The sequence below is a fragment of the Hyperolius riggenbachi genome, chromosome 7, assembly GCF_040937935.1.
Source record: "Hyperolius riggenbachi isolate aHypRig1 chromosome 7, aHypRig1.pri, whole genome shotgun sequence".
Taxonomy (NCBI): domain Eukaryota; kingdom Metazoa; phylum Chordata; class Amphibia; order Anura; family Hyperoliidae; genus Hyperolius; species Hyperolius riggenbachi.
Genome location: NC_090652.1, coordinates 181,681,570 through 181,704,568, shown reverse-complemented (window position 1 = coordinate 181,704,568; position 22,999 = coordinate 181,681,570).

Genomic DNA, 22,999 nt, shown 5'->3' with positions numbered 1-22,999 from the left:
TTGGCATTTGTGCCAGAATTTGCTGTAACAGCTTCTTCCACCTGAAGGTGGAGCTCTTTTTCACCCTTCTGGGCACTTGCGCCATGTTTTCTACGTTCCAGCGTGGAACGCAGAAGTCCCTTCGCGTTCACCTCAGCCGCGGACTGCACTTCCGGCTGACGGTGACACACTTCTGGTTGGCGAGAAACGCCGGAAGATGTAGGAACTTCGGCATGTTTTTGGTGAACATCATCCTGCCGCGCTTAAAGGATACCACAGCTGAATAAACAAATAACTCCAGTGTGTGGGGGGTTAAAAGTACATACTGTGACCTCCTCCTGCCCCCTCCGCCTGCCGCCGTTAGAGCACTATGCATGCCGGTGTCCCGGCGACTTGCTTGACCCCTGACCTGGACATATTTCTTTCCTCTTCACTTCTGGCCGGCGCATAGCTTTCGGCTCAGAAGCACGCTGTCCTCTCCGTCTAAGCTGGGCTGCGTGTGCGCTCCATCACACCAAGCGTCACATGATTAGCATGTGACGCTTGGTGTAATGGAACACACACGCAGCCCAGATTAGACGGAGAGGACAGCGTGCTTCTGAGCCGAAAGCTATGCGCCGGCCAGAAGTGAAGAGAAAAGAAATATGTCCAGGTCAGGGGTCAAGCAAGTCGCTGGGACACCGGCATGCATAATGCTCTAACGGCGGCAGACGGAGGGGCCAGGAGGAGGTTACAGTATGTACTTTTAACCCCCCACACACTGGAGTTATTTGTTTATTCAGCTGTGGTATCCTTTAAGATCTATTAGCCCCCGCGGGATCCAGGCCAGGTATGTTACTTGTTGTAGGCACTTTACTGGCAATTTTTTCACCCCCACCCACCGCACCATCTATCCTACCACCAGGGGCAGCCACAGGACCCTCAATCTCGGATCCAGCAGTGTCAGAAACAGGTGCAACATCACAGGGGGCATTTTCCACACCATCTTTCCTCTCACCACCTACACCATCCACCCCAGCACCAGGAGCAGCCACAGAACCTTGAATCTCGGGCTCTGCAGCACCCACCCCAGTACCAGAGACAGGTGCCCGTGAATGGGGGACATTACACTCAGCGGCGGCCATCTTTGATAACAAAGGTCCAGCAGTCTTCTGCAAAATACCCTCACAGACAGACGGGGGACTCACTGCTCCCAGGGGGGTTGCACAGCACATCCTCACTTGATACAGATGGCTCAACAGGCACTCTCTTCCCCCTCACTTCACCACCAGCAGGACTACGGCCCACCTGTGATTGTACACAGCTAGCACACTCCACCATCTCACCAGGTTCCAGTTTTGGAAGCTTCAGGGGTGTGCTGGACTCCTTCAACAACTCACAGTCTGTGCTTTCATCTTCTGAAGCCTCAAGGTCACTGTCAGAAGCCTCCATCTTTACCCACCGCCTCTGGTTCCTTAGCTTCTCAGCAAAGGGTCCATCAGTGGCTTCCAGGTTACACAAGACAGATTTCTGCACCTTGTACTCTCTGCGTAGCCTCAACAAGTCTGGGTTGGTTTGGATGAATTCTGATTTCCAGCTTGCTCCATACCTCTTGTGTTTGATGGTAATAAATTATTTACATAGTTTGTTCAGCTTTTTTCCAGCCTCCTTAACCGCTTTGTGCCAGGCTACCACATCTCCTACAATGTTCCGCTGAGAAGATGAGCCCCCTTCCCCCAGGTAAGGGATTAGCATGTGACGCTTGGTGTAATGGAACACACACGCAGCCCAGATTAGACGGAGAGGACAGCGTGCTTCTGAGCCGAAAGCTATGCGCCGGCCAGAAGTGAAGAGAAAAGAAATATGTCCAGGTCAGGGGTCAAGCAAGTCGCTGGGACACCGGCATGCATAATGCTCTAACGGCGGCAGACGGAGGGGCCAGGAGGAGGTTACAGTATGTACTTTTAACCCCCCACACACTGGAGTTATTTGTTTATTCAGCTGTGGTATCCTTTAAGATCTATTAGCCCCCGCGGGATCCAGGCCAGGTATGTTACTTGTTGTAGGCACTTTACTGGCAATTTTTTCACCCCCACCCACCGCACCATCTATCCTACCACCAGGGGCAGCCACAGGACCCTCAATCTCGGATCCAGCAGTGTCAGAAACAGGTGCAACATCACAGGGGGCATTTTCCACACCATCTTTCCTCTCACCACCTACACCATCCACCCCAGCACCAGGAGCAGCCACAGAACCTTGAATCTCGGGCTCTGCAGCACCCACCCCAGTACCAGAGACAGGTGCCCGTGAATGGGGGACATTACACTCAGCGGCGGCCATCTTTGATAACAAAGGTCCAGCAGTCTTCTGCAAAATACCCTCACAGACAGACGGGGGACTCACTGCTCCCAGGGGGGTTGCACAGCACATCCTCACTTGATACAGATGGCTCAACAGGCACTCTCTTCCCCCTCACTTCACCACCAGCAGGACTACGGCCCACCTGTGATTGTACACAGCTAGCACACTCCACCATCTCACCAGGTTCCAGTTTTGGAAGCTTCAGGGGTGTGCTGGACTCCTTCAACAACTCACAGTCTGTGCTTTCATCTTCTGAAGCCTCAAGGTCACTGTCAGAAGCCTCCATCTTTACCCACCGCCTCTGGTTCCTTAGCTTCTCAGCAAAGGGTCCATCAGTGGCTTCCAGGTTACACAAGACAGATTTCTGCACCTTGTACTCTCTGCGTAGCCTCAACAAGTCTGGGTTGGTTTGGATGAATTCTGATTTCCAGCTTGCTCCATACCTCTTGTGTTTGATGGTAATAAATTATTTACATAGTTTGTTCAGCTTTTTTCCAGCCTCCTTAACCGCTTTGTGCCAGGCTACCACATCTCCTACAATGTTCCGCTGAGAAGATGAGCCCCCTTCCCCCAGGTAAGGGATTAGCATGTGACGCTTGGTGTAATGGAACACACACGCAGCCCAGATTAGACGGAGAGGACAGCGTGCTTCTGAGCCGAAAGCTATGCGCCGGCCAGAAGTGAAGAGGAAAGAAATATGTCCAGGTCAGGGGTCAAGCAAATCGCTGGGACACCGGCATGCATAATGCTCTAACGGCGGCAGACGGAGGGGCCAGGAGGAGGTTACAGTATGTACTTTTAACCCCCCACACACTGGAGTTATTTGTTTATTCAGCTGTGGTATCCTTTAAGATCTATTAGCCCCCGCGGGATCCAGGCCAGGTATGTTACTTGTTGTAGGCACTTTACTGGCAATTTTTTCACCCCCACCCACCGCACCATCTATCCTACCACCAGGGGCAGCCACAGGACCCTCAATCTCGGATCCAGCAGTGTCAGAAACAGGTGCAACATCACAGGGGGCATTTTCCACACCATCTTTCCTCTCACCACCTACACCATCCACCCCAGCACCAGGAGCAGCCACAGAACCTTGAATCTCGGGCTCTGCAGCACCCACCCCAGTACCAGAGACAGGTGCCCGTGAATGGGGGACATTACACTCAGCGGCGGCCATCTTTGATAACAAAGGTCCAGCAGTCTTCTGCAAAATACCCTCACAGACAGACGGGGGACTCACTGCTCCCAGGGGGGTTGCACAGCACATCCTCACTTGATACAGATGGCTCAACAGGCACTCTCTTCCCCCTCACTTCACCACCAGCAGGACTACGGCCCACCTGTGATTGTACACAGCTAGCACACTCCACCATCTCACCAGGTTCCAGTTTTGGAAGCTTCAGGGGTGTGCTGGACTCCTTCAACAACTCACAGTCTGTGCTTTCATCTTCTGAAGCCTCAAGGTCACTGTCAGAAGCCTCCATCTTTACCCACCGCCTCTGGTTCCTTAGCTTCTCAGCAAAGGGTCCATCAGTGGCTTCCAGGTTACACAAGACAGATTTCTGCACCTTGTACTCTCTGCGTAGCCTCAACAAGTCTGGGTTGGTTTGGATGAATTCTGATTTCCAGCTTGCTCCATACCTCTTGTGTTTGATGGTAATAAATTATTTACATAGTTTGTTCAGCTTTTTTCCAGCCTCCTTAACCGCTTTGTGCCAGGCTACCACATCTCCTACAATGTTCCGCTGAGAAGATGAGCCCCCTTCCCCCAGGTAAGGTAGGTCGGGGGGGGGGGGGGGTATGAGCCATAAATGGAGCAGCCAGCTAGCATAGGCCAGGACCCTGCTAGGCCAAGGCCTAAAGCAGGGGCCTCCAGTCCACAACAGCCCAGCAAAGTCCACCAAATCCTGGCTTGGAGAAAGAACAAAGAGACCCAGCTCTGGAAGTCAGGAGCTCAACCACTCCATCCACTCCACCTTAGGATATTATCTCTTTGGGTTAGGGGCCTGAAACTCACCAGCCCTGAGCCCCCTTAAACTCCCTACAAAGCCTGAAAATTTGGGGCTGCTCAGCTGTACCGTTTGGCAGAAACCTGCGCTTTTGTACCCTCAAAACCTAGGCCCCAATGAAAGCATATAAAGCCTATGGGGGATTTTAGCACCTTTGCACCCCCATAACTCTGGTTTGCAGAGTTGTAGGGAACCCAAAATTGGAGTGAAAGTACAACAATATGCCTTCTACCAGCATGACAAATGTTGTGAGCCTCAGACTTTGCTAACGACCATGGCGGTGATTTACGTTCATCACCGGCACCATTGCCAAAAAAACAAGCTTTTGTGACCCTAGGCTATGACCTCTTTGGCCTAGGGACCCGAAACTCACCAGCCCTGAGCCCCCTAAGAGTCCCTACAATACTAGAACATTTCCCACTGCTGATCCATCGTCCTTTGAAAATTTTTTAGATTTTTGAAAGTGAAATATGAAAGCCAATGGTGCAATTCAGCACATTTGCACCCCCATAACTCTAGTTTGCAGAGTTGTAGGAAACCCAAAATTGGAGTGCAAGTACAACAATATGCCTTCTACCTGCATGCCAAATGTTGTGAGCCTCAGACTTTGCTAACAGTCTTGGCTGCGATTTATGTTCGTTACCAGTACCATTGCAAAAATAAACAGGTTTTTGTGACCCTAGGATATTATCTCTTTGGGTTAGGGGCCCGAAGCTCACCAGCCATGAGCCCTACTCCCTACAAAGTCTGAAAATTTGGGGCTGCTCAGCCGTACCATTCGGCAGAAACCTGCGCTTTTGTAACCTCAAAACCTAGGCCCCAATGAAAGCCTATGGGAGACTTTAGCACGTTTGCACCTCCATAACTCTGTTTTGCAGAGCTGTAGGGAACCCAAAATTGGAGTGCAAGTACAACAATATGCCTTCTACCTGCATTCCAAATTTTGTGAGCCTCAGACTTTGCTAACGACCATGGCGGCTATTTACGTTTGTCACCGGCATCATTGCCAAAAAAAACAAGCTTTTGTGACCCTAGGCTATGACCTCTTTGGCCTAGGGCTCCCAAACTCACAAGTCCTGAGCCCCCTAAGAGTCCCTACAATGCTATAAAATTTGCCACTGCTGAGCCATCATCCTTTGAAAAAATGTGAGATCTTTGAAAGTGAAATAGGAAGCCCAATGAAAGCCAACGGCAAAATTCAGCACTTTTGCACCCCCATAACTCTGGTTTGCAGAGTTGTAGAAAGCCCAAAATTGGAGTGTAAGTACAACAATATGCTTCCTATCTGCATGCCAAATGTTGTGAGCCTCAGACTTTGCTAATGGCCATGGCTGCGATTTATGTTCGTCAAAGCAAGAAAGCCATGCAGGGAAAAAAGACACTTAGAACAACATGCTTTAAACATTGCAGTTTACAATCCTTCATCTCTGTAAATTAGTCATAGTATACGTTTCTATAAATGATGTTCATTGGGGAATATTATTATTCAAGACTTGCTCAACATCTCTGTAACATGATTATTTTGCCACAGAAAAAAGCTGAGTTTAGACTGAAAGTACATTAGATTGAAAAGGATGTCACTAAAGGAGAATTTTAGCAGCAGAAAAAGCTGGAACAGGCGGTTTCTATTACCACTTTATAAAAAGTTCAGCATCTGGAAACAATTTGCAAAGATCTGTGCCACATGTACAGTGTACATCATGTAGTGTGTCTGCAGGAAACAGACTGAGAAAAAGGATAGAAATAGAATGTCTCATGTTTAGTTATAGCTTGATTCAGTTTTTCTGTCTCTGAACATCATAACATTTTATTATTTTCATTCAATAATTGCTTAAATTTAGAATTCATGACAGAAATTAGCTGCGAGAGACCTTAACAGTACTGATGCTGCTGACATTTGCCTTTGCTGTGCCATGAAAACACAACTGTAGCAATATACGGCAATGAGGGTGTGTAGCAGTAACCAGCCTGCATGGAGGCTTCTTGCCAGAGGTTGTTGTAGCACCGATGGCTGGATCAGTCAAAAGACAACAAAGGCAGTTGGGGGTGGGGCCCAGACCTGCATAGGTTCAGTGAGGGATCTGGCCTCAGCTACCTCAAAGCTCAAACGTTTGCCCCAGTAAAGTCAATGCAAGTGCAAACACTGCACACAGAGTTATTATTAATAAGAAGTGTGTGCACACAATTTTGATTGGCCAATGTTACTATTCCATGTAGTATGAGAATTTAGTTACAAAATCTTTTCATAGTAATCAAAATCTTTTGTCCCTCATACTACATGGAGTTGGTAAAATTGGACATTCATTGGCCAATCAAAATGGGATGTGTATGCACCCTTAGTAGTGAAATGTGATCATTCATTGAGCTGTTTCATACATATACCACTGTCCAGGTTCTGATGAATCAGCTCAATTTGGTCCACAACGCTGCCCCAAGAGTCATACAGTGTCGGCTCAGCTGTAAGCCTGCAAATCAGCCTGTGCACTGGCCAGCACAGGCCTGTGATTACTGCTAGGCAATGATCATCCCCTTCTTCTCCTTTATACAAGAGATGCAGCAGAGCTATAAGCAGTGTAGAAGCCACAAGTTACAGTGTTGAAGGAGGACTCAGAGGTTCAATGGTCCCAATAAACACAGAGAGGATAAATACGAGGAGCAAATAGTGTAATATGTTTAAGTATCAAAACATTCTTAGGTAAGGAGGATTACTCATACTTTTCTGGTTGCAACTACCAATAAGACTTGCAGAGGTTTTTTTTGCACCAGCTCAGGTTCATGAGGATCCGTCAGCCCCCGGAAGGAGACTTAGCTAAAAGCACCCAGAGCTGGGACAAGGTCCTCCAGCACCCAAGGCTGAGACACCAAAGTGCGCCCCTCTATCCCTCCCACCCCAGCCATCACACACTGATTGCTATTACACTAAGAAGCGCCACAAGGCCCACAACCTCCCCAACACCTTAATATCTAGTTATCTGGCTTGTAGTCACTTCCATGTATTTCCTTTTCTTATTTCTTTCTGCTTCAAACACAATTAGGAATGACAGCTGAATGAATTGTGCGCCCCCAACTACACTGCGCCCTGAGGCTGGAGCCTTTCCAGCCTATGCCTCGGCCCGGCCCTGAAAGCACCCTCCCAACAGAAGTGTAAAACAGTAATAACTGGAGGGTGGAGGCACCCAAAAACAAGGAAATAGTTGAAAACAGTTTAAAAAGGAGAGGCAGTAGTTGGCTTACCTCTCCTGTAGAATATAGCAGCCAGTGCAACTCTGTAGAAAGTAGAAATTTAAAAAGTTTATTGCACAGAAATAGTCAGGCAACATGTTTTGTGGGTGGTGGTGTTATTATTATTATTATTCATTTATATACAGTGGGATGCGAAAGTTTGGGCAACCTTGTTAATCGTCATGATTTTCCTGTATAAATCGTTGGCTGTTACAATAAAAAATGTCAGTTATAGGATATGTCCAGGCACAAAAAAAAATTAAATCCACTTACCTGGGGCTTCCTCCAGCCCCTGGCAGCCGTCCTGTGCCATCGCCACAGCTCCAGTTGCTCCCGGTCTTCTCCGCTGCAGAAGCTGACCTCGCCAAGTCGGCTTCCTGGTCAGCTTCTTCTGCTTTCCACTGCTACACCGCTGACATCATCAGCACTGCGCAGGCGCAGTAGTTCTGCAGTGTAGAAGACCGGGAGCCACTGGAGCTGGAGTGAGGGCACAGGACGGCTGCCAGGGGCTGGAGGAAGCCCCAGGTAAGTGGATTTTAATTTCTTTTTGTGCCTGGACGTATCCTTTAAATATATCATATAGGAGACACACACAGTGATATTTGAGAAGTGAAATGAAGTTTATTGGATTTACAGAAAGTGTGTAATAACTGTTTAAACAAAACTAGGCAGGTGCATAACTTTGGGCACCAAAAAACGAAATGAAATCAATATTTAGTAGATCCTACTTTTGCAGAAATTACAGCCTCTAAATGCTTCCTGTAGGTTCCTATAAGAGTCTGGATTCTGGTTAAAGGTATTTTGGACCATTCCTCTTTACAAAACATCTCTAGTTCATTCAGGGTTGATGGCTCCTGAGTGTGGACAGCTCTCTTTAACTCACACCACAGATTTTCAATTATATTCAGGTCTGGGGACAGAGATGGCCATTCCAGAATGTTGTACTTGTTCCCCTGCATGAATGGCTCTGTGGATTTTGAGCAGTATTTAGGGTCGTTGTCTTGTTAAAAGATCCCGCCCAGGCGCAGCGTCAGCTTTGTCACTGATTCCTGGACATTGGTTTCCAGGATCTGCTGATACTGAGTAGAATCTATGTGTCCCTCAACTTTCACAAGATTCCCAGTCCCTGCACTGGCCACACAGCCCCACAGCATGATGGATCCATCACTATATTTTACTGTAGGTAGCAGGTGTTTTTCTTGGAATGCTGTGTTGTTTTTCCTCCATGCATAAAGCCCCTTGTTATGGCCAAATAACTCAATTTTAGTTTCATCAGTCCACAGCACCTTATTCCAAAATGAAGCTGGCTTGTCCAAATGTGCTTAAGCAGCTCTGTTTGTGCTTTGGGCAGACAAAAGGCTTCCTCTGCATCACTCTCGCATACCCATTGTGTAAAGTGCACCGAATGGTTGAACGATGCACTCCATCTGCAGCAAGATGATGTTGAAGGTGTCACGCTGGTGCATGAAGCGTAATGTACAATATAACACAATGGTACGTAAAAGCAGTCTGGATCGGTCCGTAGTCGTACACAAGTCAGAGATATCGAGGTACAGAGCAGCAAGGTGTAAACATAGTCAGTAACTTAGCAGGGTCATAGACAGGTCAGATGCCACCCCCCCCCCCCTGAGGAGTGGTCTCCGAACACTCACTTTCTGCTTTATCAGGAAACTTTACATGAAAATCATGGATTAGTATATCTGCATGGATTTGACGGGCTGGAAGCCAACATCTCTCCTCAGGACCATAACCCTTCCAGTCCACCAACTACTGTAACGAACCACTAACCTTTCTAGAATCCAGAATTCTTTCCACCTCATACTCGGGTTCTCCATCCACCTCCACGGGTGGAGGGGGAACCAACGGTAAAATAGTGTTAGCAGCTGGTTTTAGTAAAGAGACATGGAAAGACTTAACTTCCCTAATAGACTGAGGTAAATTCACCCTATATACGACATCATTGATTTTCTCCTGGATAGGATATGGACCGACAAATCTAGGACCCAGTTTTGCAGAAGGCTGTCATAGGGGAATATTGCGGCTAGACACCCACACCATATCTCCTGGGGAAAACTCAAATTCAGGTGAGCGTTTGGCGTCAGCATACAATTTCTGACGGGAAAAAGCATTTTGCAAATTTTGCTGAACCTGAGGCCAAATCTGCTGAATGTGTGTGCTCCATTCCTCCAAGGCTGGCAACGGAGAGGTAGCGGATGGAAAGAAAGTAAATTTGGGATTCTGACCTGTCACTATCCAAAATGCAGATAATTTGGTGGATGAGTTGGGTAAGTTATTAAATGCAAACTCTGAAAAAGGCAAATATTCTAACCATGATTGTTGACAGTCTGAGACGAAACAGTGGAGATACTGTTCTAATGACTAGTTAATTCTCTCAGTCTGTCCATTTGTCTCTGGGTGAAAACCAGAGGAAAAAGACAGTTTAATTCCCAAAAGGTCACTAAATGCACGCCAAAAGCGAGAAACAAATTGGACCACTCTGTCTGATACAATATTCTCAGGATTGCCGTGCAGCCAAAACACATGTACAATAAAAAGCTTAACTAATTCCTGAGCAGAAGCTAATACAGAGAGAGGTACAAAATGCGTCATTTTACTGAACCGGTCAACAATGACCCAAATTACTTTTTTACCTCCAGAGAGAGGTAAATCTACCACAAAATCCATTGAGAGATGGGACCAGGGTCTCGATGGAATGGGTAGTGGCATAAGATTACCCCGGGGGGCAGCCCGGGATACCTTGCTTCTGGCACAGATAGGACAAGCTGCCACAAAAGCCCTACAATCCTTACTGATAGAAGGCCACCATACATGACGGGACAAAAGACCAAGTGTTTTAACCTCTCCCGGGTGTCCTGCCAATTTTGAATCATGGAATGTTTGAAGAATCTGAAGTCGTTAATGTAATGGTACAAAATCAACACCAGGGTTTTTTTCAGGAGGACTATCCTGTTGGTAGGGCTGTAATGTATCATATAAATCTGGAAATTCCTGTGTGTGGGTGGCAGCTAAAACACAATGTGTGGGCACAATCTTTTTAGGAGGAACGTCCTGAGACGTTTCAGGTTCAAAGGCTCTGGATAAGGCGTCTGCCTTTACGTTCTTGGACCCAGGTTTATATGTGATTACAAAACTGAAACTAGAAAAGAACAGTGCCCATCGTGCCTGTCTGGGATTAAGCCTTTTAGCCCCTTCGATATATTCCAGATTTTTGTGATCTGTATAAACTGTGATTGGATGATTTGCTCCCTCTATCCAGTGCCTCCACTCCTCAAATGCCATTTTAACAGCCAGCAGTTCACGATTTCCAATATCGTAATTCCGCTCTGCTGGAGTAAATTTCTTAGAAAAGAAAGCACAGGGGTGTAAGCATTCCGGACGGACGGAATACTGAGAAAGAATGGCTCTCAGACCCAGTTCTGAAGCATCAACCTCCACTATAAAAGGCAAATTTACATCTGGGTGAGTGAGGATAGGGGCAGAACAGAAGGCTGTTTTTAGATCAGAGAAAGCCTTGTAGGCTTGTGGAGACCAATTCTCTGGATCCGCCTCCTTCTTTGTCAGATCAGTTAAAGGAGCGACTAGAGAGGAGAAATTTTTAATAAACCTGCGGTAATAATTGGCAAAACCAATAAACCAATCTAATGCTGCTGTCAGTTTTTTCTCATCCATAGACAGACCTGTATCCGAAATGACATACCCTAGGAAAGGGACTCGTGTAACCTCAAATAAACATTTCTCTAATTTAGCGAATAAAGAATTTTCTCTCAATTTCTGCAGGACAAATCTCACGTGACTCCGATGCTCTGCCAAGAAATTAGACAAAATTAGAATGTCGTCCAGGTAAACGACAACAAATCTCCCCAACACATCTCTGAAAATATCGTTCACAAAATCTTGGAAAACCACGGGTGCGTTACAGAGCCCAAACGGCATTACCAAATACTCGTAGTGGCCATCTTGAGTATTAAAGGCTGTTTTCCACTCATCCCCTTGGCGTATTCTGATTAAATTGTACGCACCCCGTAAATCAAGCTTTGAGAAAAGTCTAGCTCCTGACACCTGAGCGAATAAACCATCAATTAATGGCAAAGGATATCGGTTTTTCACCGTAATTTTGTTTAACCCTCTGTAATCTATACATGGCCGGAGTCCACCATCCTTCTTTTCTACAAAGAAAATGCCGGCGCCGGCTGGAGATGTGGACGGCCTAATGAACCCCTTTTCTAGATTGTCTCTGATGTATTCTTTCATAGCTACTTTTTCCGGCCCTGTGAGGTTATACAAATGACTTTGTGGCGGCATGGTCCCAGGCAACAGATCAATGGGACAGTCATAGGGTCTGTGTGGCGCCAATTTGTCAGCAGATTGAGGGGAAAATACATCAGAAAAATCTATATAGGTTTGTGGAATGACACTCTGTTTAAACTCAAGACTGAAAAGAGGAACTCCCCTTAAACATTCATTCTGACAATGATGTGACCAGTTTGTGAGTTGTCCTGAAGACCAGTCTATGTGAGGGTTGTGAAGTTGCAACCAAGGTAATCCTAATACAATAGGACTAGAAGGCATCTTAAGCATATACAATTGCATTTTTTCATAGTGCAATGTTCCAATTTGAACTGAAATCTCAGGTGTAATGGTAATAGGTGTTTTGGTCTGTAAAGGCGTATCATCAATAACGTACAGCTTGCTCTGCAGAGATATGGCAGGAATACCCAGATCAGTAGCTAAGGTTGTATCAATCAAATTCCCTGCCGCACCGGAATCAATAAAGGCCTCAGATTGAAGCGACTTATCGCCCCAATGTATGGTAACTGGAATCAAGATTTTTTTTGTTTTAAGGGAAGAGACCGGCTCGCCCAGATGAAGTTCCCCAACTTCATCTAGGCGCTGGAGTTTTCCGAAGCCTTCTTAGCAGAGCAAGCATGTACGAAATGGCCCTTTTCCCCACAATACATACATAATCCTTCCTGCCTCCTTCTAAGTTTCCCCACAGGTGACAATCGGGAGAAACCTAGTTGCATGGGTTCCTCATCAGTAGTAGCATTAGCTGACTTAAGGTTTCCTGAGACGGAATAGACCCTACCCTGGCGTCGGTATCTAATCTGTCTGTCAACCCTTATGGCCAGAGAGATTGCATCCTCTAGATTCTTAGGCTCAGGATGGCTGACTAATGCATCATTAACAGAATCGGCTAAGCCGAAAAGGAACTGATCCAGGAGTGGTGCCCCACCCCATTTAACTGATACCGACCACTTCTTAAACTCAGCCACGTATTCCTCAACTTTATGTTTACCCTGCTGTAAACTCTGCAATTTACGAGCAGCTGTAGCTAAAACATCAGGGTCATCATATATAATTGCCATGGCCTCAAAGAATTTTTCCACTGAGGATAAGGCTTCATGCTCTGGACCTAATCCATAGGCCCAGGTCTGGGCATCACCCTGCAACAAGGTCTTAATTAACGCAACCTTCTGGGACTCTGTTCCCGAAGATCTGGGCCTGACCTCAAAATAGGACATACATCTATTACGAAACTTACTGAAATCAGATCGTATCCCTGAAAACTATGGTAACTGCATTTTAGGCTCAATAATAGGTTGTATAGGAGCATTGGAGATTGGCTGCAAATTATTAGCATTGACGGAAGCACTTAACTGAGCAAGAGAGTTGGTTAACTGAGTCAGCTGAGTCTGCTGAGTTGCCACTTGCTCAGAGAGCTATTAACGGCTCCAGCTAATGAGACAGTCTGATTTCGTAGCTCGTCCATTTTTTTTGTAGGGGCCATGATAATGTCACGCTCGTGTGTGAAGCGTAATGTACAATATAACACAATGGTGCGTAAGAGCAGTCCGGACCGGTCTGTAGTCGTACACAAGTCAGAGATATCGAGGTACAGAGTAGCAAGGCGTAAACGTAGTCAGTATGTAACGATCGGTGTAACACAGAGACTGTAACACAGTCTGATTACCGGTGATCTGCAGTATCACCGAGAATACAGATACATACCCGATTATTGATGATCTGCAGTATCACCGATAATCAGATATATCTCTAACCTCTGGACACCTGAGTAATAAGAGTGTTTTGGTGCAACAGTAATACTTTGAGGACTGCACCTGAGGAGCAGGTGCAAGGGCAGTAAGGAATACTGCACAATACAAGTTCCTTCCGCTAGCCTGAGACTCTCCCGAGGGAGGGGTCAGGCTGGAAGTAGGAAGGACAGAGCGTGAGTGACACCAATGAGAGGATGTCACTGACAGATCTGTGAACTATCTCTTACTGGGAAGATAGCTCTCGAGGTCGGACAAGCCAGGTCGACAACACACAGACAGACCAGGCACAGAGACAGGAGACAGACGCGGAACCCCAAGGCAAGCAGAGCTCGGCAACAGAGTATCAGAAATAGCGAAGTACACAATCAGAGATCAGAAGAATAGTAAGGAAAGTAGAAGGTCATAACAAATAATAAACAATGCCTAGTCTTGGGTGTGAGCTCCTTGATCATCAACACCCTGGAACTAGTCTAAGAATAACTGGATGGTAAAGCTAATTCCTAGTCTGAGGTGTTAGGTCCGTGATCATCAACACCCCGGAACTGGTCTAGAGAATAACACAGATAATAAACAGAATTCCTAGTCTGAGGTGTGAGGTCCTTAGTCATCAACACCCTGGAACTGGTCTAGAGAATAACACAGATACTGACAAAAGGTCTGAGTGCTACCACGTAGTGATCGCAACTCCAGACACCAGAGAAATGACCAGCACCCAGTATATATACTAAAGCGTTCCTCAGCGCCTCCCCTAAGTGCTGGACCAATGAAAACTGATAGAATTGTCAGCTGACCGGCTTGGTCAGCTGACACCCTTCTGGCTGTCATAAAAGCTCTGTCTCTCAGCGCACGCGCGCGTCCTTCTGAACCTGTGTGGACTATCAGTCCCAGCCACACCAGACATGTGTTGTAATGCATCTGCTGTGTTGGACGCGGAACCAGCCGCACCGCTATCAGAGCATGCGGCGGTTTCTCCGCGTTCAGCCGTACTGACAACTGTGGGCCTATGCGTGCAAACTGCTGCGTCGGACGCGGAATCCGCCGCCTTGTTCTCAGGACCTGCGGCGGCTTCTCCGCGCTCCGTTATGCTAGTATATGCAGGCCCACGCGCGCAACCTGCCGTGTTAGACGCGGAATCAGCCGCCTTGCTCTGAGCACCCGTAGCGGCTCTTCCGCGTTTTCTCACAGTACCCCTCCCCCTGAGGAGTGGACTCCGGACAGCTCCTACCCGGTTTCTCAGGATGCAAAGTGTGGAACTACTTCTTTAATTCATCCGCATGCATGCGACACTCAGGTACCCATGTTCTCTCCTCAATACCATACCCTTTTCCAGTGAACTAAATACTGTACCGAGTTCTGTACAACACGTGAGTCTAAAATCTTTTCTACTTCGTACTCAGGTTGGTCATCCACCATCACAGGAGGAGGAGGAGTGGAACCCACATGCACTGCTGGCTTAAGCAGGGATACATGAAAGGATTTTACGCCACACATGCTGGCAGGAAGATCAATGGCATAAGTAACATTGTTGATCTTCCTGGTTACTGGAAAGGGGCCCACAAATCTGGGTCCTAACTTGGGTGAAGGCTGTTTTAGAGTCAAATGACGAGTGGACACCCAGACCAAGTCTCCTGGGCGGAACTTCCACTCTAAAGAACGTTTCTTGTCAGCTTGACCTTTCTGACTTTGAAAGGCCTTCTCTAAATTCTTTTTCACGATCCCCCAAACGTTCTTAAATGACTTTTGCCAAGCCTCCAAAGCTGGAAACGGAGTGGAAGCCACTGGCAGTGGGGAGAACTTAGGCAACTTTCCAGTTACCACCTGAAACGGAGAGAATCCAGAGGAAGAGTTTATTCAAATTATTGTGTGCAAATTCTGAAAACGGCAAGAACTTGACCCAATCATTTTGCGCATCCGCAACATAACACCTTAGAAACTGTTCCAATGACTGATTAATTCTCTCGGTCTGACCATTGGTCTGTGGGTGGTAGCCTGACGAAAATGAAAGTTCCATGCCCATTTGATGACAAAATGCCCTCCAAAATCTAGAAACAAATTGGACTCCCCAATCTGACACTATATTTTCCGGAATGCCATGTAGCCGGAAAATGTGCATGATGAAAAGATCGGCCAACTCCTGGGCCGAGGGGAGTCCATTTTACTGAATCTGTCGACTACCACCCAAATGACCGACATGCCTTCAGACCTCGGGAGCTCACCCACAAAATCCATGGACAAGTGGATCCAAGGTTCACTCGGGGTGGGCAAAGGCTGCAATGTTCCCACAGGTGCCAGACGGGAGGGTTTACTTTTCGCACACACTGCACACTCTCTCACATACTCCTTGCAGTCAGTTGCCAAAGAAGGCCACCAAGCACACCTAGCAACAAGGTCCTGTGTTCTGGCGGCTCCAGGATGTCCAGCATTTTTGTGGGAGTGGAACATCTGTAGTATCTGGAGACGGAACGGCAATGGTACGAACATGACCCCCTCAGGCTTCCCCTCAGGAACGTCCTGCTGGAAGGGACTTAACGTCTCCATCCAGTTCTTCCAGGTCTCTGTGGCTGCCAATACCACTTTCTGTGGGATAATAGTCTCTGGGTCTGAGGGCTGTGCTGTCTCTGGCTCAAAGCATCTGGATAAGGCATCTGCTTTAATGTTTTTACTACCCGGAGTGTACGTAATTACAAATCTGAATCTCGAGAAAAACAGTGACCATCGAGCCTGACGGGGACTCAATCTTTTAGCCCCCTCAATGTATTCCAAATTTTTGTGATCAGTGTAAACTGTAATCGTATGTTCTGCTCCTTCTAGCCAATGACGCCATTCTTCAAAGGCCAATTTAATGGCTAGGAGCTCCCTGTTGCCTATATCGTAGTTTTGGGTGTAATCTTCCCTGCAACCCAGAACGCTGAGACAGCACAGCCCCCATCCCGACCTCTGAGGCATCCACCTCCACAATAAATGGATAAGAGGTGTCAACGTGTCTCAAAATGGGTGCAAAACAAAACAATTCTTTCAAAGTGGAGAAAGCAGCCAGAGCTTCGGGGGGCCAGTGGTTGGTATCTGCCCCTTTCTTTGTGAGACTGGTGAGGGGTGCTATGACTGTGGAGTACCCCTTTATGAACCTTCTATAGTAATTTGCGAACCCTAAAAATCTCTGGAGAGCCTTTAGTCCTACTGGCTGAGGCCATTCCAGGACAGCAGAGACTTTGGCAGGGTCCATAGAAAGGCCCGAGGTAGAAATTATGTACCCCAGAAAGGTGACAGATGTTACCTCAAAAATGCATTTCTCCAGTTTAGCATAAAGCATGTTCTGTCTTAGCTTGTGCAGCACAAATCTGACATGAGCCCTGTGCTCTGAGAGGTTATCTGAGAAGATTAGTATATCATCCAGATATACCAGGACAAATTTACCCAAAACCTCCCTGAACACCTCATTAATGAGTTCCTGAAAGACGACCGGGGCGTTACACAACCCGAAGGGCATCACTAGGTACTCGTAATGCCCATCGGGTGAGTTAAAGGCCGTCTTCCACTCATCGCCCTCTCTGATCCGCACCAGGTTGTATGCACCCCGCAAATCTAATTTCGAGAAAATCTTAGCATTGGTGACCTTGATAAATAAATCGTCTGTCAAAGGTAATGGATAGCGATTTTTTACTGTGATTTTTTTCAGGCCCCGATAATCAATGCATGGCCGAAGGCCTCCATCTTTTTTCTTTACAAAAAAGAAACCTGCACCAGCAGGCGACCGGGAAGGGCGAATTAACCCTTTAGCTAAGTTTTCACGGATGTACTCCTGCATGGCCAATTTTTCCGGCCCAGACAAATTGTAGAGATGACCTCTAGGGGCAACCCAGGGCATACAACCAGACCGGAGATCGATGGGGCAATCAAAAGGGCGATGTGGAGGTAGCTTATCGGCAGCTTTAGGACAAAGCACGTCTGAGAATTCAGAATACTGATCTGGCACTCCCTCCAAGTGAATCTTGGTCTGGCCCAAGGTTACCTTCGCTAAACAATGATGAAAGCAATGGGACGACCAGCTTGTTAGCTGACCAGTGGCCCAATTAATCTGAGGGGAGTGAAGGTATAACCAAGGCATGCCAAGGATGATCGTGGAGGTAGTCATGTGCAACACAAAAAAAATGCAAATTCTCCCTATGCAGCACCCCTATAGTGACTCCCACCTCTGGGGTCTGAGACAGAGGACTGTTACGTTGCAGAGGGGAATCATCCACTGCCGTAACTTGAATAGGTGGTTTTACCGGGGTGAGCGGAATACCCAATCTTTTTGCAAATTCGTAATCCATAAAATTAGCCGCTGAGCCCGAGTCAACAAAGGCTTCAGTGACTTCAGATTTATCCTCCCATGAAATCGTACAAGGGAGAAGCAACCGTTTATCATCTCGGGGTAAAAATTGTACGCCTAGGGTATTACCCCCAACTACTCCTAGGCAGTAGCGTTTCCCGATTTCTTAGGGCAATTCTGTACTCTATGACCCCCCTCTGCACAATAAAGACACAGCCGCTCTGAAATCCTGCGTTTCCGCTCCACTTGAGACAACTTTGACTGGCCAATCTGCATTGGCTCGGGTGGAGGCGAAACGGGAGGAGGTGGAGTCACAGGGGGTGCAGCGTAGGATACCATTCTCACATGATTTCTACCCCGGGTCTGTCTCTGATAGCGCAGCCGACGATCTATCCTAATGGCCGATGAAATGGCCTCATCGATGGTCTTAGGTTCAGGCTGACTTAACATAAGATCGGAGACCTCATCTGACAACCCTGATAAGAAACAATCTAAAAGGGCAAAGGTCCCCCACCTGGCTGAAACTGACCACCTCCTAAATTCAGCAGCATACTCTTCAACCGGACTCTTGCCTTGACGTAACAGCTTGAGCTTCTGCTCAGAAGTCGAGGCAATGTCTGGATCGTCATAAATTATAGCCATGGCTTCAAAAAATTCTTCTACAGAGGTTAGGGCTAAGTCTCCAGCGGGCAGACTGTACGCCCAGGTCTGAGAATCACCTGATAACAAAGTCTTAATAAATGTGACCCTTTGGGCCATAGTTCCTGAGGATCTAGGTCTCAACTCAAAGTATGATAACACTCTACTCCTAAAATTTCGGAAGTCAGATCTGTGACCAGAAAATTTTTCAGGTACAGGCATACGTATGTCTGTGCTAGGAGGAGATCGCACTTCGTCCACAGCCATCTGGAGGGTTTGTAAAGACCCGGACAAAGCATCAATTAACGCCCGGTGATTACCCAGCACTTGGTTGATGTTATCCACCGAAGTGGTAAGTGTGCCCAGACGGTCGGTGGGTGCGTCCATTTGCATTTTAGGTCTGGCGTTCTGTAACGATCGGTGTAACACAGAGAGGGTCTGATTACCGGTGATCTGCAGTATCACCGAGAATACAGATACATACCCGATTATTGATGATCTGCAGTATCACCGATAATCACATATATATCTCTAACCTCTGGACACCTGAGTAATAAGAGTGTTTTGGTGCAACAGTAATACTTTGAGGACTGCACCTGAGGAGCAGGTGCAAGGGCAGTAAGGAATACTGCACAATACAAGTTCCTTCCGCTAGCCTGAGACTCTCCCGAGGGAGGGGTCAGGCTGGAAGTAGGAAGGACAGAGCGTGAGTGACACCAATGAGAAGATGTCACTGACAGATCTGTGAACTATCTCTTACTGGGAAGATAGCTCTCGAGGTCAGACAAGCCAGGTCGACAACACACAGACAGACCAGGCACAGAGACAGGAGACAGACGCGGAACCCCAAGGCAAGCAGAGCTCGGCAACAGAGTATCAGAAATAGCGAAGTACACAATCAGAGATCAGAAGAATAGTCAGGAAAGCAGAAGGTCATAACAACTGGATGGTAAAGCTAATTCCTAGTCTGAGGTGTGAGGTCCGTGATCATCAACACCCTGGAACTGGTCTAGAGAACAACACAGATAATAAACAAAATTCCTAGTCTGAGGTGTGAGGTCCTTAGTCATCAACACCCTGGAACTGGTCTAGAGAATAACACAGATACTGACAAAAGGTCTGAGTGCTACCACGTAGTGATCGCAACGCCAGACACCAGAGAAATGACCAGCACCCAGTATATATACTAAAGCGTTCCTCAGCGCCTCCCCTAAGTGCTGGACCAATGAAAACTGATAGAATTGTCAGCTGACCGGCTTGGTCAGCTGACACCCTTCTGGCTGTCATAAAAGCTCTGTCTCTCAGCGCGCGCGTCCTTCTGAACCTGTGTGGACTATCAGTCCCAGCCACACCAGACATGTGTTGTAATGCATCTGCTGTGTTGGACGCGGAACCAGCCGCACCGCTATCAGAGCATGCGGCGGTTTCTCCGCGTTCAGCCGTACTGACAACTGTGGGCCTATGCGTGCAAACTGCCGCGTCGGACGCGGAATCCGCCGCCTTGTTCTCAGGACCTGCGGCGGCTTCTCCGCGCTCCGTTATGCTAGTATATGCAGGCCCACACGCGCAACCTGCCGTGTTAGACGTGGAATCAGCCGCCTTGCTCTGAGCACCCGCGGCGGCTCTTCCGCGTTTTCTCACACAGTAACTTAGCAGGGTCATACACAGGTCAGATGTCAGTCGTGTTGTAAGGAGCAGGCAATAAACGTAGTCAGAGGCAGGCTGAGTCGAAACCAGGTATCAGATGGCTAAGGTACAAAGGGACTAGACAGAGGCAAGGTCAGGAGGCAGGCAAAAGTCAGTACACAGGAAATATACAATCAAAATATATTTTCTAAAGATTACAAAATAATAAACTTGACATATAATATTACAAAATAACAAAGACTGACTGACTACTAGCGAACTGATTAGTATCAAGGCCAGTGAGCAACTGAAGCTCCTGGCCTTATATACTCAATAGGCAATTCCCCCCAGCCTCTCCCTCAGGTGATGTCAGCTGCTGACATCACCTAGATCCGCCTCCTCGGCCTGTAAAGTCCGCTCTGACTCGCGCGCGTGCCTCTAGATGATCTGTCCTGACTTACTGCTGGAGGGACGCCGGGGATGCCGTCCGCGGATGACGGCGCAGAAGGTTCGTTGGAAGAATCCAGCGCAGAAGTTCCGCCGCTCGCCTGGTGGAGACGCCGCGGGACCTGCCGCTGGAAGGTAAGGATCTTACAGATGGTCTTTGGTCCTGGTCTGTGGGTTGATTCTGACTGTTCTCACCATTCGTCACTTTTTTCTATCCGAGATTTTTCTTGGTTTGACACTTTGAACCTTAACTTGAACTGAGCCTGTGGTCTTCCATTTCCTCAATATGTTCCTAACTGTGGAAACAGACAGCTGAAATCTCTGATACAGTTTTCTGTATCCTTCCCCTAAACCATGATGGTGAACAATCTTTGTCTTCAGGTCATTTGAGAGTTGTTTTGAGACTCCCATGTTGCTACTCTTCAGAGAAAATTAAATAGGAGGGAAACTTACAATTTACCCCCTTAAATACTCTTTCTCATAATTGGATTCACCTGTGTATGTAGGTCAGGGGTCACTGAGCTTACCAAGCCAATAATTAGTTCTAAAGGTTTTGGAATCAATAAAATGACACCAGTGCCCAAATTTATGCACCTGATTAATTTTATTTAAACAATTATTGTGCACTTTCTGTAAATCCAATAAACTTCATTTCACTTCTCAAATATCACTGTGTGTCTCCTATATGATATATTTAACTGACATTTTTTAACATAACAACCAACGATTTATGCAGGAAAATCATGACGATTAACAAGGTTGGCCAAACTTTAGCATCCCACTGTAGCCCTAGCATCTTCCGTGGCACTGTACAACAGCCTACAGGGTATAGCAATACAAAATAAACAATATAACAATTAACCAGTTCACCCCCAAGGGTTTTTATCCTAACGGACCAGAGCAATTTTCAGTTGTCAGCGCTCCTCCCTTTTATTCCCTAATAACTTTATTACTACTTATCACAAGAAAATGATCTATACCTCGTTTTTTTCGCCACCAATTAGGCTTTCTGTGGATAGTACATTTTGCTAAGAATTTTTTTATTCTAAATGCATTTTAATGAGAAAAACAGAAAAAAAAGAAAAAAAATCATTATTTCTCAGTGTTCAGCCTTTATAGTTTTAAAATTAAACATTCTCCTATGGATAAAACAAACACGTTTTATTTGCCCAGTGGTCCCGATAATGAAACCGTTTAGATTATGTCCCTATCACAATGTATGGTGACAGTATATTATTTTGAAATATAAGTGGTTATTTTTCTGTTTGTTCTGGCCATAATTACAAGCCCCTGTGTAATAAATTAAAATTAATTTTCCCCATAAAATATAGAATAAAAAAAGCTGAGTCCCTAAGGCAACTATTTATTTATTTTTTTAAGCTGATTTTTTTTTTTTTACAAGTGTTTTTTTTGGGGGGGAGGGTTGGAAGTGTAATTTTATTAATGATGTGTATATACTTGAAAATGTATGTATTTTGTAGGTGTAATATACTTTTTGGCCACAAGATGGCGCTAGTGAACACTCATAGGACGTGTTCACTTTTTTTTTTTTTTTTTTTTTACACTTTATTAAACTGTTACATTTCCTGTTTATGTGAATGGACGTAGCCGCTGTTCGCGGTCACGTCCATTCACTCCAGGCACTGCGATTGGGTAGAGGACTGTTCGGTCCTCTTCCCCAATCACCCAGCACGGGATCCCGATGGTAATGGCGGCGGTAGCGGCGGACACACGGCGGTAGCAGCGGCGGGAATGCGCGACGTATTAAAACGTCATGTTGCTGTTAATAGCGGTAAGCATGACGTTTTAATACGTTAGGATGGCGGTAAATGGTTAATACACTACTCTGTAGCGTTCTCTTTCTCCCACTTAACTACCATCTCCCATTTTCGCCATAGCCATTTCCGCATCTAAAATGCCATTTTCGTGATTTTTTAAAAAAAATACTCTAAAATGTTTGTGTTGTAGAATCACCAAATTTGCGGAGTATGTTAACCACTAGTGGACAAGAGGTTTATATCCCCCTAGTGATCAGGCCATTTTTTACAATTTGTTACTTCACATCTTTAATAGTAAAGCCCCCATACAAGCAAAGCCGGCTGTGAGGAAACGCGGAAAAGCCGCCGTCTCTCGAGGTGAGGCGGCTGTTTCCGCGTCCAGCATGGCGTCACAACGCGGAAAAAACGCCGCATGCCGCATGGGCAGTGCGGCGGAATCCGCATTGGTAACGGCGGAATCCGCATCAGAGGCGGCCCCCGCACTAGATACATTGCATGACAGTACTGGTGTGGCTGGGACTGATGGTCCACCAGGATTCAGACTTACACGCGCGCGAGCACAGAGGC